At 27.6% G+C, this 7903-nt stretch overlaps 1 pseudogene; it reads left to right on the top strand.

Moving 5' to 3' along the window:
• The first annotated feature begins 504 nt into the window (after positions 1–504).
• On the top strand, positions 505–1594 carry LOC114180557 (uncharacterized; annotated as a pseudogene).
• Positions 1595–7903: the final 6309 nt, after the last annotated feature.

The following is a 7903-nucleotide window of genomic DNA, read 5'->3' as shown; positions in this document are numbered from 1 at the left end:
GTACGAGATTTTGTTCGATTCACTTTATTTGGTTTAAGAAGTGATCAACATCTTCAAAGTTTCAATCTTTAACTCTGGGTAGCAATAAGGATTTGTTTTTTAACAAATATTGACGATTTTACTTCTTAATTTCGACAATTGTATGTGTCAATCATGTAATTTTACTAATTTTACCACTTTGTGTAATTGATGATGATTTAAGTTATGTGGTAATCATATGTACAGACTCATTAATGAAAAAAACTAGTACAAATCTTATTTCTTAAGGTTGTGTAAATTGTAAAATAGATTGATCCCAAGTTTTGGTTATTGTTGCTATTAGTGGAACTTTCATAGATATGATTGTTGTTTCTGTTGTGTGAACAAATTTGAAGAATAATATTTTAGTTTTTGCACAAAAGAACTAATTTGTGATTGACAATTTCTCAATGGCTATGCATGACTATCTATTTTAAGGTTGTTCTTAAAAATATGTTATGTTATCTTTTAGATTAACAGACAAAGATGGAACTTGGGTCAAATTCTGATGATAGTAAATCAACATTTTGTCTGGTGGATGAGGATCATACATTTGCAAATTCTATCCGATACACCCTAAATCAGGAGTAGGTATTGTGAATATTCTGATGTGAGTTTAATTCAATATATCTATCTTGATTAATTGAGGTTGTTAGTGTTGTTTTGTAGTCCAAGGGTGACATATTGTGGGTACAACATTCCTCATCCCTCATTTAATCGAGTTAATATCAGACTCTAGACAACAGGTAGTGCATGAAGTGTGTTGAGTTTCTGGTCAATTGTTGATTGTAGTGAACAAAATCTTACCATAAGTAAAAAATTTCTACAACAATCATGTATATGCTAAATTCTTTTCACAACTAAATACAAAATTCTTAGCCTCCAATACTTATCGTTTCGCAAAGATATAATGATGACTTAGTGGTAAAGTTTCAAATAGAGGATGAGAGAAATTGTGAATTCTCTTGGATATATATAGAATAATAATAAATTCTTTGATTCGATAAGTTTACTTAATTCTTGAATTTTGATTTAATAAATCTTTTCATTAGTTCTTTTCAATAAATCAGTTTACCCAATTCTTGAGTTTGATAAAAAGATTCTTGATTTGAAAACACTGGGATGGGTAGATGAAGAATTTATTTCTAAGTTATGTTACTCTATTTTTTGTATTCGTCTCTAATAATTAATAATTTAGTGATGAATCACCAATTTTGAATCGTATCTTTCAAGTAAGACTATTTATCTTCTTGTCTCTAAAAAATGGAAATTTAGAAAACCATGATATATAAAGAACAAACATATCTCATTTAATTTCTATATATATCTACTACCACTAACAAATACTATAATAACTGCCATTTGTATATAGAAAAAAAATGCAATGTAGTATGACATTGTAAAAAAAATGCAATATAGTATGACATTGTAATCTTGTGTTGAATTTGGTTGTGTAGGGGATCCAGCAAAGAAGGTGTTTAAAGATGGATGCTTGGAACTGATGCTCATATGCCGCCATGTTAGGAGCACTTTTGATGATGCTCTATTTGAATTTAAAAAGACCAAAATCAGTTGAACAAGATATGGATACCATTGAGAGTCTGTAACCACTTCTATTTTTAGTTTCCACACTCATTTAGGTTTTCATGCTTAACCTTAATATATAAGCATGGGTGAATGTTAGGTTATTAGGTTAAGGAAATAAAAATACTAAGGTCATTTAATGCTATTTTTAAGAACTTAAAATATTTAATATAATAACCTATTTAATGTCAAGAGGCTACTTCCTGCCAAGATCAATAAACTTTTTTTCAATCACATATTTTCCTAGTTTTGTGTTTATTTCTTAGGAGGAAAATCTCAATATAGTATCTGACTCTTCTCTTGTTACAACACATTCTCACACTTATAAACACCACACCAATAAAACTTGTATTACTTTTTAACTTAAAAGTGTAATGTTTTTTCGATGTCCTTATTTTCAAAGATTTGATTAAAAAATAGATGTTTAAAAAAAATATTTTTCATACATTTTTTATAGATCTTTATAATCAGACAATGATTCAAAACAAAAATGGTATTTTTTAACTTTATTTATTTTTTAAAGCATATATATATATATATATATATTATTTATTATTCTGTTTTAACTTCTTTTAATTTTATTTAAAGTTTTTTTTTTTAATTTTAGTTATTTTTTCTTTAGTTTATGATTTTCATTTTTCTTTATATTTTATCTTTTAATATATATTTTAAAAATGAAACAAAATATTAATATTTCTTAATAAATATTTAAAATATATATATATATATATATATATATATATATAGTTTTAATTTTATATAATGTATTAAAAAATAAATTAACTTAAAAAATAAATTAAATAAAAATAATAATTAAACTTTACATTACAGAATATATATATATATATATATATATAATTGTTTTTAATTTTAATTATTTTTAACGCGTTGTATATAATGTATTAAAAATTAAATTGACTTTAAAAATTAAATAAATTTTAAATATAAATTTTAAAATTATTATAATAAAAATTTAATTTTAGAGGAATACTATTATCAGTATATTATTTACATTTATTTAAACAAATCAACCTCTTCGATATAAAAGATTTATTTGAAATATTAAAACTATTACATTTAAGTAAATAAATCTTTTAAAAAAAATATTAAACTAACTTATTTGACAAATAGGCCAAATTCAAATTTAATATATCTCTCGTTTGTTCTTCATTTTTTTCAAATATTTAAAATTATCATATTTTTTGTAATTTGTGGTCAATTTAGTCCTTTTTGAAGATGTCACTTAAATAGTTAACGGAAGATAAACCATAATTGTCACGTGTGACTTCGTGGTTTTTTTCATTTTTGTTTAATTTAAAAAAAATGAACTTTTTTTTAATTTTAAAAATGTTGTCTACGTGTCGACTCAGCATTGTGACATGTGGTAGTATCTCATGATTTATATTCAATTTGGTCGCAATTTTCGTTAATTTTGTTCAATTTAGTCCCAATTTTTGTTATTTTTGTTCAATTCAGTCTCAATTTTGTTTCTATCCAAAATTACCAAATTTATTTTTTATATAAATGTTATATTGAAAAAAAAATTAGTAAAATTCAAATTTATTTTAAATATTTCTTTCATAATTTTTATACCAAACCTGACTATATTTTTGGAGGGAAATTATTATATATGTTTGATTTTTGGTACATGTAAAAAATAGGGACAAAGTTAGTTTAAAATTAGAGGAAAAATTCTTCATTGTTTTTAAAATTAGAAGGAAAATTCTTCATTATTTTTTAAATGATTCAGTACAACATTTATATAAAAATTAAATTTGGTCAATTTGGAGAGGAGCAAAATTAGGACTCATTTGAACAAAATTAATGAAAATTGGGACTAAATTGAACAAAATTAACAAAAAATTGGAACCAAATTGAATATAAGCCACGAGATACTGCCACGTGTCACAATTCTTACTTGACACAAGGACAATATTTTTAAAATTAAAAAAATTTAAAAAAAATTAAAAAAAATTAAAAAACCATGGAGTGACATGTGGTAGTTACTATTCACCTTCTGTTAACGATTTAAACGGTGTTTGCAAAAAGGACCAAATTGACCACAAATTACAAAAATTAGGACCATGTTGAACATTTCGAAAAAATGAAGACCAAACGAAACAAAACTCACGAAAATTGGGACCAACAAGATATTTAAGCCTTGAAAGAAAAATTAAAAAAACACACATATTTTTATAATTTTTTATGGTGATCCAATCATCTAAAATAAAACAAAAATCCAAAAATTGAATTTGGTGAACCAAAACTTGTTTATTTCAACCCTAATTAACATAGTGAAATCTATTATTTTTCTCTATTACCTCATTTCAAGTGCAGCATATGAAACCCATGCTCCTTACCAAACACAGAACACCAACTCTCCTTCTCTCCACTCTCCTCACACACTGATACTTCATCAGCCCCTTCTCATCCATAATTTTCCCTTCCTTCAATCAAAATTTCCTTACTCTTGCATTCAGGTCCTGGAAATGAAGCCCCTATTAGACCCTCTGTGGATTTTCAACCTCTGTTTCCCTCTTCAGAGTGAGTCAAACCAAGTAAAGCTCTTCCTTATTCTCCATACAGAATTCACTTCCTGTTTCTGAGTTAACTAGGTCTATATCTTCTTTTGCAACACTGTGTTGCATTTACATAGGTTGGTTTGAGGTTCTGTGCCCTCACTGTTGATGCAGTGTCTTGCCAAGTCAAAAATTAGAAATAGGTATGGGAAGCTAACCTTTCACTCAAATTTCGCATAAAAATTGTTAATTAGAGCTAGGATTGCATGATTGGGTGCTTGATTGATGAGTGGGAACAATTATGTGTGGTGAATTGCGATTTTGGCATGAACTGTGTGGTTTTGCATGGTTTCGCCAAGGCAAGCAGCTCTCGCCTGAGTGAAAATACCAGAAATTCACCCTTGTTGTTGCGTGAGGTCTCGCCTAGGCGAGCTGGTTCCGCTTGAGCGAGAGTCACTCTCGTTTAAGCGAAACAGCTTAGCCTGAGTGAGAATTCGCTCAAATTTGGGGTTGCTCTCTATTTGGGGTCTCGCCCAGGCGAGAGTGACTCGCCTAAGCGAGACAACTCTCTAGCTTAGGCGAGATCCTCTAGCTTGAGCGAGTTTCACTACAGAATTTAGTTACTTCTCTGTTTTAGATTAAATGAAGCTATACTAAGTGAATTGATGTGATATTTGTCTCTTTTGTGCTCGAGTTTTTATGAAAAATAGTATACGTGATGGAATTGTGTGGATTTGGTTCATTAGAGAATGTGATTGAATTAGGATTTCAAGGGAAATTCTAAAAAGGAAGGTTTTAGTGAATGTAAGGACATGAGGACTTAGTTTGGTGGTATCTTGACGCTCTAATAAACATTAAGACTCATATAGAGTATAATAAATTATGTCGAGAGGAGTAGCAGGAGGTCCTAGTCTATGGACCCGATCCGTCATAGACGCGAATGAGACTTACCCTGGGAGTGGTTGGGTGATAACCCTTTGTGCCCAAAACTCTGCAAAGTTTGGGAACCATCACAGGTGCAAGCCGCCAAGAGCTCCAATGTCTCTTACATAATTTGGATATTGAGTCTAGAGTCACGAATATATGTTGTGGTTGTGGTGGTTTGAATAATTCTGATAAATGTGATAAGCCTTGATTGATGTATAATTAATAAGCTGCATGATTTTCTCTAAATTAAGTTAGCTTACCCTTCCTGCATATGTTGTTTCTTTTTGTGTCTTTTCTCTTTTGCAATGATCGCCTATAATTGGTGTGAGAAGATAAAAGTGCAGGCGAAGACACACCCCTCCGGGATAGGAGTTGAGTGGTGACGTGAGCGATCCAGCAGTAGTATTTGTTCTATGTTTTGCTTAGATGTTGGGTGCTTGGTAACCCTTTCTTAGTGTAGGCTGTGTTGATAGACAATACATGTACAATTATTTTTGGGATGACTATATTGATAGTTTATACCAGCCTATTCCTATCATCTGCTTTGAATTATCATAATATAATATTTTGCCAGATAGTGTAAAAACTATTAAAACAGGATGTTACATTTTTGGTCTCAGAGCCTGGTTCCTTTAGGATCTGTAGGTGTGAGCTTGCTTAGTTTCTGTTGTGTGTTCCTCTTAGTGTCTTTGGCGTGGTTGTGGTATTTGTTAGCTAAACTGATGGTTCCTTTCTTTGTGTGGTCAGAGCTATGGCACCTAGGCCTCCTCCTCCTCCTCTTCCAAACCTAGATAATCCTCATTTGGTGGGAGCAATTGAGGCAATGATTGCAGCCATGCAGTAGCAGATTGCTAACATGGTGAATCAACAAAACCTAGCCACTCTCTGGTTTTAGAGATACCATCATCCACCGCATATCTCATTCTTTCTTTTCTTTTATTTTTCCTTCCTTCATCATATTATCATGTTGGTTGGGGGCTAAGCTTTTAGGGTTGGTTCCACTGTAATTTCTTAATTGGATTATGAGGTTAGATGAATTAATTTATTTGTTCTTTTGATTCTTTTTGAGATTTATTTTTTATCTATGTCTTTTAGTTCTTAATCTAGTTAAAGCATTGATTTTTACATTATAGCAAGTTAGCATAGTGTTAAATCTAAAGAACATAACAATCATATGAGTCTATGGGTTTTTTTGAATTTTAATTAAGAAGTTACTTTGATTAATTTTTAGAAACTTTCATATGATTGCTTGAGTTTTTGCTAATAATTGAGAAGTTACTTTGATTAGAGGTAGAAACTTATTACCCTTTCATATGGTATAATGGAAGGACACATTTATTACCTTATTCTCATATTTTTATTATCTTTTCATCTATTCATAATTACTTTATTTCTATATTTACCTTAAGTGAGGTGCCCCTAACCTCTATTTAACTTATATTTTATTTTTGTTTTAACATTTCTTTCATTTTATTTAAAGTTTACTTTTTGTTAAATTTTAATTATTTTTTCTTTAGTATATCATTTTATGTCTTATTTATTTTTTTATCCTTTAATATATTTTTTAAAAATTCAATAAATTATTAATATTTGTTATTATAAATTTTAAAAATAGAAAAGAAAATATATATATATATATAAATATATATATATACACACGCGCACACACTTAACTTTATTTTTGCGTAATGTATTAAAAAATAAATTAAATTAACATAAATTAAATTAAAAAATAATTAAAATTAAAATTAAAAAATTATATATATATATATATATATTTTCTTTTTACTTTTTTATTTAATTTAAAGTTTAATCATTTTTAATTTAATTATTTTTAATACATTATATAAAAAATAAATTAAGATATAAATTTTCATATATATATATATATATATATGCTAATATTTTATTTTGTTTTTTAAATATATAAAAAAATATTAAAAATTGTAAATAAATAAATTTGAAAAATATTAATATTAAAAAATAAAAAATAAATAAAATACAAACAAATCAGCTAAAGATAAAATTAAAAAAAAAATTTAAATAAAATTAAAAAAATATAAAACAGAATAATTTTTTTATTTATTTTTATAGTTTAATTATTTTTTAGCTTGACTTATTTTCATACATTTTTTATACATCTTTATAAATAGACAATGAATTCAAAACAAAAATGGTATTTTTGTAACTTTGTTTATTTTTTAAAGTATATATATATTTTTATACATGTTTATTTTTAATTAGTTTTCTCTCTCCATTTTTATGTTGGGTCACATTTTTTTTCTCTCTTCTGTTACCCACACTTTGCAGTATTTTTTTTTAATCATATGCTCTAATCTTTCGGTTGTTATTCAATTGATCATAAGTTACCCAAAAAATAAAGAAATAAATCAGTTTAAAGGTTAGGATAGTGATTTTTAAACATGTTGCTGCCATATTATAGATAGAGAAGAAAAACAGCCAAATATTATATATTCTAAAAATGCATGTATAAAAACTAAATAAAATGGTGTAGGGGTTTTTAAAATCTATAAAACTTAAAACAAACATGGAGACGTGAAGGACCGTCATGAGTAGGTGAGGTTTGGAGCGTTGCAGGAGGTTGTTTCTCTTTACGTCATACACGCAAGGTATATGGGTTTTCTTCTTTCTAGCTATCACTCATGTGTTTGGTTCTTTGGTGTTTGATAGGGCGTTTGACATTTTATGTAGAGTTGTTCCCTTTGGATTTTTGTAAAAAATGTTTTGATGCATGATAATATTAAATAATGCTATGATATTATTTGATTATCTATACTTATTAGTGTGAGTTTGAATGTCATACGTTCTTCATGGGTTGCATAGTTATGGAGTTT

This window comes from Vigna unguiculata, chromosome 4 (assembly GCF_037176805.1).
Source record: "Vigna unguiculata cultivar grain cowpea cultivar isolate G323 ecotype 2 chromosome 4, ASM3717680v1, whole genome shotgun sequence".
Classification (NCBI taxonomy): Eukaryota; Viridiplantae; Streptophyta; class Magnoliopsida; order Fabales; family Fabaceae; genus Vigna; species Vigna unguiculata.
The sequence above is the reverse complement of the archived record's forward strand: the minus strand, read 5'-3'. Positions and strand labels throughout refer to the sequence as shown.